The sequence below is a fragment of the Podarcis tiliguerta genome, assembly GCF_965153285.1.
Source record: "Podarcis tiliguerta genome assembly, chromosome: 3".
NCBI classification, from domain to species: Eukaryota; Metazoa; Chordata; class Lepidosauria; order Squamata; family Lacertidae; genus Podarcis; species Podarcis tiliguerta.
Genome location: NC_139536.1, coordinates 100,567,127 through 100,581,663, shown reverse-complemented (window position 1 = coordinate 100,581,663; position 14,537 = coordinate 100,567,127). Strand labels below are relative to the sequence as shown.

At 43.5% G+C, this 14,537-nt stretch overlaps 1 long non-coding RNA gene across 1 annotated transcript; it reads left to right on the top strand.

Annotated features, from left to right (window-relative positions):
* Positions 1-3,959: 3,959 nt before the first annotated feature.
* Positions 3,960-13,039, top strand: LOC310673475. The gene is made up of 3 exons (XR_014509056.1): positions 3,960-4,123; positions 4,561-4,615; positions 12,582-13,039. It is a non-coding gene; the product is annotated as an uncharacterized lncRNA (long non-coding RNA).
* The last annotated feature ends 1,498 nt before the right edge of the window (positions 13,040-14,537 follow it).

Here is a 14,537-nt window from a genome sequence, read left to right as displayed (position 1 = left end):
TTTGTTGGGGGGGGGGTTATTGGGATGTTTTTGTTTTTATTATGTATTTTGATATTTTGATCTTATCCTGTGAACTGCCCTGAAACCAGTGGGTATACAAATTTAATTAATAACAACAACAATAATTTTATGTGGTTGTAACCTGCCCTGGGACTTGCTGGTGAAGGTGAGTAATAAAATGAATAAACACGCCAGGGGTGATTTCTGGTTTTCCACTGTTCAGCAATATAGGACCAAAGAGGCAGAGAGGTAGATTAGATAGCTAATGCTCAGTAGCTGCAGGAACAACAGAAGCTTGAATATAAAGGAATAAATTTCATTTTACATACTTGTAAGAAGCTGAACATGGATTAAAAGCCATATAAGGAAACTTAGTAGTGTCAGTTAAGTAGTGTCAGTTGAGTGCTGGTGGTTGCTAGGTTGCGGACGTCCTTGTGACACGCCCTTCATTGTGACACCTCCCTCTGCTGGCTCATTGGACCTCTAGAGGCATAGCGATCTCCTTTGGTTTGACCATTCAGCTAGTGAGAGAAAGTGGATGGAGGTATAAGAAGACTTTCTCATCAGCATCTGCATTCTGGGCTGGTAATGCTCCATGAGAGTCTTAGGGAACATTTAAAATAGGGAGGTCCTAATGAAAAGCAGGACATTCCAGGATCAAATCCGAAACTGGGACAGCTTCTGTAAATCTGGGACTGTCCCTGAGAAATAGGGACACCTAGAAGCATTTGGAAATAGGGGCATTTGGAGGGTCTACAGAAGTGTAAAGGTATACAAACATTATGTATGGAAAGTGTGCAATCATGTAGTTTTGTCCACTCAGACTGAAGCCTTTTGCTCTGTTGTGACTGATAGAAATGTACCAAAGAAAGGTCAATGGCCTGGGTGGGGGGGAGGGAGTTATTTTCCAAAGCCACTGGGATACTTCCTGTCAGTTTGCCTAATTAAGTATTACAGTATTTAAGTTACAAAATTGTAGATTATTTTTACAGGTGCCATTTTAAATAGAATATGAAATTTCTTGACATTACATCAGCCAAACCCGCAAAGCCCAGCTGCACTCGGTCTTGCACATGTGATGCACATGGCTGAAATCTTGTACTATGACATCATGGGCTACAAAAGCACACATAATATAAATAGACGATGTAATAGTCGAGAAAGCGCTGCAGAACTGGCTTCTCCTTAAAGCTGCCCATGAGAGATCTAACAGGAACATGGAAATGTAAACTCTTAAAAGAGTTCAGATGGAGAATCCAAAGAAAGGTCATTCATAAGAGCAGGTGGAGGTCATATGAGCAGTGCTACATTGCCCTCCAGTGGGCAATGACTGTCTATATAACTAGTGATCAATGCAAAACAGTTGTGAAGCTAAACTACTCCGACAGCTGTAGAGAGAGGGGGGTAGAGAGAATTGTTCACAATGGCAATATGCTAAAGACGTCAGATCAATTAAGTAGCACCTCTCTTTTAATATTAGATTGGTGTTCTCTGTGCAAATCAGCAAAATATTTAAAGAGGTGACTTTTGGAAGAGTTTTTAAAGTATAATATTATTCAGTTATTTCATTGTTATAGTCTTCCAACAGATAGTGGCCACATTATTGCTATTGCAAAGACACGGACAACTTTTAAAAACTATTTTTAAAAGCACCTTTGGGTCAGTGTGCATTCCTTGAACTCAGAGTCTTGTTTTGATGCTGGTTTTTTCAGTGCAAATTCCTTTCCTTTTCGCATTTAAACATGTCTAACCTCCAGATTCTGGAAGAGGGGGAAATGTCAAGGAATATGGAAATCCAAACTGTCTGGAATTATTAGGTTCAGGACTATTCGTTTCACAATTTGGAACCTCTAACAGGCAACAACACCATGTGTCTGGAACCGAAGTCTCCAAATGTTGGCGGTTCCACTGCATAATTTCTGAAATCTCAAAAATAGGTTGAAATATGTTATTGAGTGGTTAATGCACCAGCTTTCTTCATTTGATTCTTGTAGAATGTGCAGCTGTCTAAGGGAAACGCTTGATCCTTCAGAACTAGCAGTGTAGGTTTAAAATATGGAAAATGTAACTCATGTGTAAACAATTAAAAATATAACTTTGTGCTAACAAGGGGGTATGGCTTGGCGACCAAAGCACTAGAACTGAGTGACCTGCAGTCCGGAGTCATAGACTGTAACTATACACACAAGCCACTCTCCCAAGGCCAGTCCCGTGTCTCTGAGTAAACTGTAGGCATCACAAACATGGAGCTTTAGCTAGGTTACACATACTCTCTCTCCACACACACACACACACACACACAGTAGAATTCTAAGCTGCCACCATCCTTCTTTCGTTTCGTCTTTACAAGTGTTTTGCCACTGTCAGAGGAAATAAAAAGGGCAAAGGGGTTTAAGTGGCTATTGGGCTCATTGCAGTCTTTACAAAAACACACAAATAATGGATTGAGTTCGCTGCCACAAGATGAGGCAATGGCGGGCTTAGATGGCATTTAAAGACTTTGTGGGGGCTAGATGCATCATTGGCTATTTGTAATGATGGCTGCCTGTCTCCTACAAAGGCATTATTCTCTGAAGGCTGCTTCGTGTTACACACACATATGTGTACACATGATAATACCAGGCTGAGCATTTCCTCTGCATCAACCCTCCTCCCCATTTTCTCATCAATTAACAACCAGAGAGAGAACATTTTGGGGAAATTCTTATGATGGGGTGTGTTTCTTTTCTGTGTGTACATTACTTTCAAGGTGACTGAGGGATCGTGCCAGTGCCCTGTCTTTTATTATACAAATCGTTTCTCCAGTGGTCTGCATTCTGCAGCCTTCTCAGATGCGTGAAAGCCTCGTGACATCTCCAGCGGGGCTTTCCTCTGAGTGAGGGGAAGTGGGCAGGTTATCTAAGTTTTTTTAAAAAAGGTAAAGGACCCCTGGACGGTTAAGTTCAGTCAAAGGTGACTATGGGGTTGCGGCGCTCATCTCGCTTTCAGGCCAAGGGAGCTGGCGTTTGTCCACAGACAGCTTTCCGGGTCATGTGGCCAGCATGACTAAACCGCTTCTGGCACAACAGAACACCGTGATGGAAACCAGGGCCCACAGAAATGCCGTTTACCTTCCTGCCACAGTGATACCTTTTTATCTACTTGCACTGGCATGCTTTCAAACTGCTAGGTGGGCAGGAACTGGGACAGAGCAATGGGAGCTCACTCTGTCACGGGGAATCGAATCGCCGACCTTCTAATTGGCAAGCCCAAGAGGCTCAGTGGTTTAGACCACAGCACCATCCACGCCCCTAGAGAAGTTCTCCTGACAGAAGTTTATTGTTTGTCCCCATGAGGTGTTTGTTTATTAAGGAAAAGGAGGAATTTCCCTTAAAAACAAAATCAGCTAGCGCACCAGTCTCAGGTGTATGGGAGCCAGGATCACCCAGGGCCATAGCGTGGGGCAGCATGGGGGCCAGAGCCCTGGGCACAAAAAATGGGGGGGGAGCCAGGTGCCCCCATGCAGGGATCCCCATCCTGCCTTGCTTGCTGCCAGGGGTCTCCGAACCCCAGAGCCTGGCCTGGCTTTGCCCCTGTGTCCCCAGCCCCCTCACTGAATGGCTGCCTGCAGCGTCGGGGAGATTTGCCCTCCAACAGCTTGGCGCCAGTGTTGAGCTCCATGAACCCTCAACACTATGTGCAGCTGGCAACATTGATGGCAAAGGCGGACATAGTGAGTTCTGTTTCCCCCTGCCCAGTATGCACACAAACCCTGGGCAGTAAAAAAGGATGCAGTGCCCTGGTGCCACCAGCTTCTTGCGCTTCCGTTAAAGCCCTGGGGGGAAAGGTGATGGCATTTCCAGACCATGAAGTGCAAGCAGCCAGCGAAGCAGCAGAGCACTGGAGAAATATTAATGGGGGGGGTGAAGGCACCACCTCACAATGACTGGCTGCTGTCCCATCTTCATATTTAGCTGAATGTGGCTTTAGTGCTGTAAATGATTTGCTACTGAAGAAAATAAATCAACTGGATATCACTAAACGAGGAGACTTGAGACTGAAGCTGGCTAAACTGGTGCCTAATACAAAATCTCTCTCAGCAGGCATGAAGCACAAGGATCTACTTTAGTCTACTTATCTTGAGGTGAGCTTGAATTGTATTCTGAATTTGTTAGGTACCTTTATTTTATTATATAGCAATTAAAATGACCAAAGTAGGAACATTTGCATCCCAAAAGGAAGTCGGAACGGGTTGAGATGTAAGCCTGCAAAAAAGGCGTTACTTCCTATTTTATCACTAACCTTTTGACCCCCGTGCTCTCAGCTTTTTTCCCACGTACAGCTAAAAACCTACCTGTTTATCTGAGCCTTTAGAAAGAGGTGGCCGGGGCCACTGTTATATTACTTCTGCTTACTGGAATGTACCGGTTTTGTTGTTTTATTGCAGATTTAATACGAGTGTTATAAACGTTTTATTCTGTTATTATGCTGGAATTCTATGCGTGTCGCCCTGGGCTCCTTGGGGAAGGGCGGGGGGGAAATGCAACATACCAATCAATACGTATATTAAATGTTTTGCAGCCTCGTTCAGCTGCACCACGCAAGGCAGCAGTTGTGTCTCTCAGCATCCTTGCAGGTACATTTGTGGTGTCTCATCCTCGCTCTATAAACATGTGGGTATCCTAAGTGACCTATTGAGTCGCTTTGCACAGTCCATTCGGCCACGCTGAGAACGGAACGTGTTGAAAATCTGCTCTTTCTACAGGATTTCACTCCAGGGACGACTTCTTTTTTTTAAATAACTTCAAATCAGAAAAATCAAAGCTTTAACAAACGAAAATAAAATGCTAGGGATATGACCCCCACCGTGGCCTGAAACCAAAGCAAATGTTTGCAGGAACTCCTGAGAAATGAAACTGCTGAGCTCACAACATTTTAATTATAACATTCGATTTTTTTTTTTTTTTGGAAGGTTCATAAAAGGGGTAGAAGTTGTGGAAGTGAACACACACAAAGGCTTTGCCTTAGGAAAGCTGACTGAGAAAGGAATGCCGAATGCCCCCGAGGAATTTGGACTAGAATTCTACAACGTAAAAGAAATCTACTTTGCGGGGTTGGGGGGGGGCGGAGTGGGAGCTACTTAAAAGCCAGATGGAGAGATCATAACTGAAATTCATTCTGGTTAAATATAAACAAGCCGGGGGGGGGGTGGTTGGGGGCGGCAACAGAGGCTGGTGTGGTCACACAGGGACGTAAAAGCCTCATATATAGTGTATGCAATAAGCCGAAAAAAGAGCTTTTAAAATATAACTAGGACTGGGAATTGCAATTTTTTTTAAAAAAATAGGCAGTAGCTAGTTAAAATGAGTAATTAGAGGGGCAAAGGGAAGTAATGAACATTAAACGTCAGCTGACCATAGAATGGCGACAGGGATATATAGAGAAAACCAGCTACTTAAAATGAACGTATATTAGAATGATGGAGTTGGGAAAATAGCTCAAATCTAGTTATCGCAAATACCAAGGGAGATATTCGTGATCTATCCCGCTCCAATATAAGGATCTGGCCCATTTGATTGTTCCCTTATAAATAGCTATTTTCAGAGCAGTAAGGATGTTTCCTTACTTAAAAAAAAAAATGAAGGCAACCACCAAAATGATGATAAGCAAAAAATAATTATTATGTTGTCACACTCTTTCGACTTTCCCTGAATGATGAGAAGATGAGAGAGAAAACACTTTAGGGTTTAGTTACCTTTAGATGGTGGCATTTCATGATTCTAAATGGATATTGTACCAATGTTTTTATGTGTTTGATTTCAGTTCCACCTTAGAGTCTTAAGGGAAATTACGTGCAAAATTCATAAAATGTGCATTGAATATATAAAACTTCCATTGAGACTGCTGAGATGTCATCAACAGCCATCAACCATAGCAGGGCTTGCTACCTTGACCTGCACAATTACAGGAGTCCTGCGAGTCCAATTTATCCAGTTTATTAGATTATCCCCATATTGTGTAAATTCGAAGTTACAGGGGCATAGCATCAAGGCTGGTGTAGTTCGCAGGTCACGTCATATGGACTATGCAGATTTAATGGAAATGCAAACAGCTGCAAACACGCAGTAAAGACCTGTGTGGAGAATCGCAAAGTCACTTGGGAGCTGGTGGTGGGTGGAGCTAGTGGTGGGTGGAGCCATAACCCAAGGTGGGTGGAGTCTGCAGCACTGTAGAAAGGTAAAGGACTGCTGGATGGTTAAGTCGAGTCAAAGGAGACTATGGGGTTGCAGCACACATCTCGCTTTCAGGCCGAGGGAGCTGGCGTTTGTCCACAGACAACTTTCCAGATCATCTGTCCACCATGACTAAACCGCTTCTGGTGCAACGGGACACTGTGATGGAAACTAGAGCGCACAGAAACACCATTTACCTTCCTGCCACAGTGATACCTATTGATCTACTTGCACTGGTGTGCTTTTGAACTGCTAGGTTGGCAGGAGCTGCGACAGAGCAACGGGAGCTCACCGCATTGCGGGGATTCGAACCGCCGACCTCTTGATCAGCAAGCCTAAGAGGCTCAGTGGTTTAGGGTGTGAGTGGTGATCCTGAAAGAGAAAGAAAGAGATCCTAAGAGCAGGGCAGAGAGTAGAACATAGAAAGAGAGAGGGGGAGGGGGGAGAGAGAGAGAGAAAGGAAGGGAGGGTATTCTACTCTAAATCTTTCCCAACTCTTCCCATTTCTATCTCTTTGCGCACATCCCAACACATCAGCTGGGTAGCTCCATTGGTTAGAGCATGGTGCTGATAAGATTGCAGGTTCAATCCCAGCTGCATATCCCTGCATTGCAGGGGGTTGGACTGGATGACCTCCAGGGTCCCTTCTACCTCTATGGTTCTATGAACACACCTCCTTCCCTGCCAAGTATTCCTTTTTTAAGGGACAGAGGAGTGTTTGTGAGAAGCAACAGAGGGTCATCCTTTGCTCTCTGGGAAGCAGCTTCTGAGGTGCCATTTCATTTCCTTTGACGTCCTTTTCTTCCTCAGCTCTGCCCCAGTATTTTCCTTATCATCCCCCCCAAGAGTGACACATGTCCATCACATTCCCATCACTCCCAGGGGGAGCAGTTATATTTGCACCCAAAGCACACGCAGGGAAGGAGCCCTATGCACGAGATGTGGGTGGCCGAATAACCTACACTGGTACCTCGGGTTAAGTACTTAATTTGTTCTGGAGGTCTGTTCTTAACCTGAAACTGTTCTTAACCTGAAGCACCACTTTAGCTAATGGGGCCTCCTGCTGCCGCTGCGCCGATGGAGCACGATTTCTGTTCTCATCCTGAAGCAAAGTTCTTAACCCGAGGTAATATTTCTGGGTTAGCGGAGTCTGTAACCTGAAGCGTATGTAACCTGAAGCGTCTGTAACCCGAGGTACCACTGTATGTTTAAAAGTTTAAATATCTATATTAGGGGTACAGAGGCAGTTCTGCAGCCCTCAGACTGGTTCATAAAGGGATGTGCAGGACGGTGAATTCTGAAGCGGAATCGTGACTCTATCCAGGTCAGGATTCAGGAACGAATCCTGTTAGTGAGGAGAGAGTTTACTGGCCTCTCCAGAAAAAAGAGCTGGGAAAGAATCTATACAGGCATTTTGTTGTTTAGTCGTTTAGTCATGTCCGACACTTCGTGACCCCATGGACCAGAGCATGCCAGGCACTCCTGTCTTCCGCTGCTTCCCGCAGTTTGGTCAAACTCATGCTGGTAGCTTTGAGAACACTGGCCAACCATCTCGTCCTCTGTCGTCCCCTTCTCCTTGTGCCCTCCATCTTTCCCAACATCAGGGTCTTTTCCAGGGAGTCTTCTCTTCTCATGAGGACCTCCCTATTTTAAATGTTCCGTAAGACTGTCAGAGAGCATTATCAGCACAAAATGCAGATGCTGGTGAGAAAGTCTATTTACATCTCCATCCACTTCTCTCTCACTCGCTGAATGATCAAACCAAAGGAGATGGCTATGCCTCTAGAGCCCTGGGGACCAAGGAGCCAGCAGAGGGAGGTGTCACAATGAAGGGCGTGTCACAAGGACTTCCGCAACCTAGCAACCACCAGCACTCAACTGACACTTCTCTCAACTGACACTACTAAATTTGCTTATATGGCTTTTAATCCATGTTCAGCTTTTTACAAGTATGTAAAATGAAATTTATTCCTTTATAGTCAAGCTTCCGTTGTTCCTGCAGCTACTGAGCATTAGCTATCTAATCTACCTCTCTGCCTCTTTGGTCCTATATTGTTGAACAGTGGAAAACCAGAAATCACCCCTTGCATGTTTATTCATTTTATTCCTCTCCATCACTAGCTGGTCCCAGGGCAAGTTACAGCCATCTAAAATTGTTGTTGTTGTTAATTAAATATGTATACCGCCCTATACCCACAGGTTTCAGGGCAGTTCACAGGATAAGATCACATTATAAAAATACATAATACATAATAAAAACAAAAACATCCCAATAAACCCACCCCCAACACAAAAGCGCATTTGGTGTCAACAGTTCCGCTGTTGTCCCCTTCTCCTTGTGCCCTCCATCTTTCCCAACATGAGGGTCTTTTCCAGGGAGTCTTCTCTTCTCATGAGGTGGCCAAAGTATTGGAGCCTCAGCTTCAGGATCTGTCCTTCCAGTGAGCACTCAGGGCTGATTTCCTTAAGAATGGATAGGTTTGAACTTCTTGCAGTCCATGGGACTCTTGAGAGTCTCCTCCAGCACCATAATTCAAAAGCATCCATTCTTCGGCGATCAGCCTTCTTTATGGTCCAGCTCTCACTTCCATACATCACTACTGAGAAAACCATAGCTTTAACTATAAGGACCTTTGTTGGCAAGGTGATGTCTCTGCTTTTTAAGATGCTGTCTAGGTTTGTCATCGCTTTTCTCCCAAGAAGCAGGCGTCTCTTAATTTCGTGGCTGCCGTCACCATCTGCAGTGATCATATCTGCAGTATTTGCTTGGTGACAAAGAACAGCGTTAACATTAAAATGCAACAATTTTTTTCCAGATATTTAGAACACAAAATCAACAACTGATAAAATAATTAAATGCAGTGTGAAAAAGTGTCCACAGCATCATAATAAAATACCCTCAACACTAAAAAAAAATAAAATCATTTCTTAGCTGCTGTAGTTAAGAAATGAGTCCACAGGTTGCCCACTTGTGAAGGGGAGGCAAGGACGACACAAGCATTCTATAAATAGAGACTCAATTACAAAGTTCCTGATAGCACAAATTCTCAAACAACTGATTTCCCCCACTACAATATCCAGCAGATTAAAATTCCCTTTGTAAAACCAACCTTTTCAACCTGCACGCCTTGTCCTGTTACGTTCTGGAATTGCGGTTGTATGAGAAACCTTTTAAGAAGTTTTTAAAGGTGCTTCACACAATTATTATTTTTAACGGACATTTAAAAAGATTGCTTAAAACAGTCATTAATCAGGGCTATGGCTAAAACATCTCAGAAATGGAATATCGCTTAACAAGCCAGCAATTAGCAGATTAACAGTTCTGTTGCTTTTGAATGTTTTCCCATTCTATGACCTAAGAAAATACCAAGGCACTCTCAGAAAAACACTCTGCTGCTCAAGAAAGAGGATTGTGGACTTTCGCAGCAAAATCAAGCTCTGCTAGAAGTCACAGTGCATTTAGCAGCACGGATCTAAAATGCATTTGATGTTCTGTCCCTATCAATTTGGAAGGAATGCTATGGCAAGGGTTCCCTATCGATGGAGACAGCAGATGAGAAGGCACGAGGCTGGAAAAGCTCCAGTGTTTAAGCACAGTATATAGTACTTAAGCAACTGGTACCAGGATACAGCAGAACAAAGGAAATACGATGTCAATCTTATGCAAACCTTTCCCCCCACTTTGGTATAACACAAGAGTGAAACTGGTGGAATGTACAGGTGCCATTGTCCAACCAGCTCCAAAACACTTCAAGACCTCGATATTTTCATTCTGTTTAATTCATTGGTGTGTTTCCCCCCCCTTAACTACCACTGAAAATGAGAGGGGAAGTGTGATCAGCCATAATAAGAAGTTGGGCAAGAATGGTCAAAGGTCAAATGCAATATATTGGTCACTTGTCTCCTTCAATCACAATCAGCAGTGCTTCTTCTCAGCCCAAATTCTTCCCATCATTGGAAGGAGAACACGAGGATATTGAAATAATAATGAAAAAAGCTGTACAGCTATTGTCTTCAGCCTTTCCAATGTAAATGGAAATTGTCCGTAAAATTGTTTTCTTCTTTTATCCAAAAAGCTGACTGGATGGTCTAGGCATCATGTCTGAATATCTTTTATAGCTGTAATGTAACCTCACAAAAACGAGGTTTCCTAGAATTCATTCTCTGCAAAACATTGCATTAATAAGTGGGGGTTTTTTAAGTTCTACTTTTAAGAATGTTTTTTTTTTTATGTTCACTTTTCAAATCCAAATATGTAACCTCAAAATCCTGAATGTAAATTAACTGGATACAGCCAGCACACACAAAAAAAGAAAGGAAAAGGAAAAGTCTACTTTAGTTGATGAACTTATTTTGGTTATGAGAAATGTAGCCAGAAAAAACTAACAAGGGGAAATTAGCTTAGAGTTCTTCCATCTTGGTAATTTTCAGGTGAGAACGTTTGCTCAGCCAAAGTCTACTTTGCTCAAAGCAAATGAAGATACTGTGAAGTGGGAGGCTCGGGGTTTTGTTTTGATCATGAATCAAATCTTTGCCTTCTTTCTTGCTAGAAATTCCCCATGAGTTTGAGTCCAAAGGACAGCAGTCCTAGACTGTGTAAACACTAGACCAGGGGTCAGCAACCTTTTTCAGCCGTGGGCCAGTCCACCGTCCCTCAGAACATGTGGTGGGCTGGACTATATTTTGAAGGAAAAAATGAATGAATTCCTATATCCCACAAATAACCCAGAGATGCATTTTAAATAAAAGCACACATTCTACTCATGTAAAAACACCAGGCAGGCCCCACAAATAACCCAGAGATGCATTTTAAATAAAAGGACACATTCTACTCATGTAAAAACATGCTGATTCCTGGACCATCCATGGGCCAGATTGAGAAGGCAATTGGGCCGCATCCGGCCCGTGGGCCTTAGGCTGCCTACCCCTGCACTAGACCTTTAAAGCGCATTCTTTCCCTCAAAGAATTCTGGGCACTGTAGTTTGCTAAGTTGCTGTGAATTGTAACTCTGTGAGGGGTAAGCTAAAGTGCCCAGAATTCTTTGAGGGAAAGGAAGAAACCCATTTTCAAAAGTTTCTCATACAATTCCAGCATTTCTAACAAAGAATGTGTTTGGAACATAACAGGACAAGCCCTGCAGGTCTTTAGAATGAGAAGTTCATTCTGTTGGATAATTGTAGTCAAGGAACTCAATTGTTTTTGAATTTGTGCTATGCTTTGTTTAAATACTGAAGACCAAGCAAGCTTCTTTCTTTTGTCTGTATTCCATGAGAAACTCTGAATGTTCAAATGGATAAAAAATTCTGTGGTCTTTTATTTTTATTTTTTAAAAAATACGGTTCACACACAAACAAATATACGTTCCAGCTTGTTCACATGAATAGTTATTTATAAAAAGTCAATTGGCATATACAGATTAGAAAACTAATCATGAAAGGCTTTCCTGAGACGGGGGCTTTCAAAATGCCCTTGAAAGCACAATGGGAGAGAGAGGCCACGCCAAACTTCTCCGGTGGTGGGATTCCATAGCCATGGTGCCACTGCAGAAAAGACCCTGTCCGTGGTGCTTCGGTAATAAGTCTGGTTTGAAGAGAAAGCAGAAAACAGAGCCTTAGTGGAGCAATGCTGACTTTTGACACTAGATGCCACTGTTTGTTGTTCATGTTTGTGTTATGCTCTGTAATGCTGTGTCTCAGCCAGAAGCTCCTTGTTTTGCCATTGAGAGAGGTGAAGCTGGACCTGCAACATAACACTGCCATGTGACATTCTTCTCTTGTTCAGAGTCTTAATCAGCTAGCCATGCCTTGAAAGATACTCTAGTCCATCCATCCCCTCTAGCTTTCCAGTCGTCCTCCTACCCAAAAGAAACCCTGCAAACATTCCCTGACCACTGTGCATGCCTAATCCACAGACCTCACATTGGATTTTGGGGTCCGCTCCCTTTATATTAGGGACGCGGGTGGCGCTGTGGGTTAAACCACAGAGCCTAGGACTTGCTGATCAGAATGTTGGTGGTTCGAATCCCCATGATAGGGTGAGCTCCCGTTGCTCGGTCCCAGCTCCTGCCCACCTAGCAGTTCGAAAGCACGTCAAAATGCAAGTAGATAAATAGGTACTGCTCCAGCAGGAAGGTAAATGGCGTTTCCGTGCACTGCTCTGGTTCGCCAGAAGTGGCTTTGTCATGCTAGCCACATGACCTGGAAGCTGTACGCAGGCTCCCTCGGCCAATAAAGCGAGATGAGCGCCACAACCCCAGAGTCGGCCATGACTGGACCTAATGGTCAGGGGTCCCTTTACCTTTACCTTTACCTTTATATTATATTTTGGAGTTTCTCTGGCCCTGCTGATAACCTCTCTCTTGTCCACAGATGGTGCTGTTTTGGCCACATAAGAATCCACAATATCAGCATAAATGATACTTTGATGCTTGAAACTTAAAAAAATAAAAACAGGATTCTGAATCTACTTCTCCCACAATCCAGGCAACCAATCACTGAAAGATAACCAAACACATCGACAGAATGTACTCACCCTGCCACTACTGCCCGAAAGTTACAACTAGGAAGGGCCAAATGAGATTTCAGTGGCAGATTGGAACATGGGAACACTGGTAAACAGCAGCGCTGGCTGCATTTTGCGGTGGAGAGGCAGGGGTAAGAAGAAGGTGCTTAAACTTTTCAGATACATGCCCGCCTGTCAGTCATTGAGCTCAGCCTTAAAATGAGGATCACAAAGGAGGTCTGGATTACAATCTGCATAGAACCATAACCAGGCAGAAGGCCTTCCCTCTATTTAGGGAAGTTTTAATGGCTGATGTTTTAATGTATTTTTAATCGTTTGTTGGAAGCCGCCCAGAGTGGCTGGGGAATCCCAGCCAGATGGGAAAGGTATAAATAATATAGTAGTAGTAGTAGTAGTAGTAGTAGTAGTAGTAGTAGTGGCGCCCACCCTGTAGAACACCCTCCCATCAAATGTCAAGGAAATAAACAACAGTGGCGTAGCGTGGGTTGTCAGCACCCGGGGCAAGGCAAGTAATTTGCGCCCCCTAACCCGTGGATTTGCGCCCCCTAACCCGTGGATTTGCGCCCCCTAACCCTAACCCCCAGATGTTGCACCCGGTGCGGCCGGCCCCCCCTGCACCCCCCACGCTACGCCACTGATAAACAACTATCTGACATCTGAAGGCAGCCCTGTTTAGGGAAGTTTTTAGTGTTTGATGTTTCATTGTGTTTTTAATATTCTGTTGGGAGCCGCCTAGAGTGGCTGGGGAAACCCAGCCAGATGGGCAGGGTATAAATATGTTGTTGTTGTTGTATTAGCTGTGATTTTTGCATTGCAGAGGTTAGACTAGATGAACCTTGGTGTCCCTTCCAACCCTACAATTCTATGACCCGTGTACAAGAGACAAAATGAGGATTCACAAGACACACAAGACACACATGTTAGTCCAATGAACAGGATAACCTGAAGTTGGAAGTGTTCAACTGAACATTGTTGTAAATTTCCTTAGACAATTATGTGCTGTGGCATGCATCTCGCATTTGAACTTCTTTTTTCAAAAAATTGCATCCAATATAATATCCAAAATGTCATATGTTTTTGGAAGCAATCAGCTTTCAAATTTCAGAATACTGGAGCGATTGCGAGCAAAATGTTTAGGGAAGAAAGATAGTCTGGCAGTTTTTGAATATTTATTATCTCGAAGAAAGAAGGAGCCAATTGCCTGACTTTTCAAATGGATGACGTGGAGATTTATCCACAGAAAGATGACATGTCCTTCCTACAGCAAACCCCAAAATAGAAGCAGTACTTATTGTATAATCCTTTCTTGGAAGAGCGTTGTGCTGCTGTTGCCTTTTTAAAAGCCTTGATAGGCAAGAATATATTTCATATGAGCTGTCCTGCTTCAGGAAAGGAAGCTCAAACAGATATGGGAATCCTTTCTATTCTTATACTCTATTGTTATTCTATGGCTCTGTTCTTGAAAAAGCGCTGATGAAATATGATTATGACTTGAACGCACAAGAGTGCCATCGCAGATCAAATATGGCAGGTGAGAAATTTCACAGCAGCTTGGCCACAATACTAGGGTTGCCGTATTTCAAGAAGTGAAAATCAGGACACAAAAGTTGTTGAGCTTTCCCCCCCTTTTTTCAAGCTATTTTTAACTAAATCCAGACATTTCTGTGATTACCTCGCAGAACCTGCTTATGACTGCAGTATTCCAGACGTGTGGCAACCCTACACAATACTGTTGTACACACCACAATGCAAAGAGACTCCAGGCATTCCGGCTGCCACTCAGGGTTTGGTTTCCTTGCCCA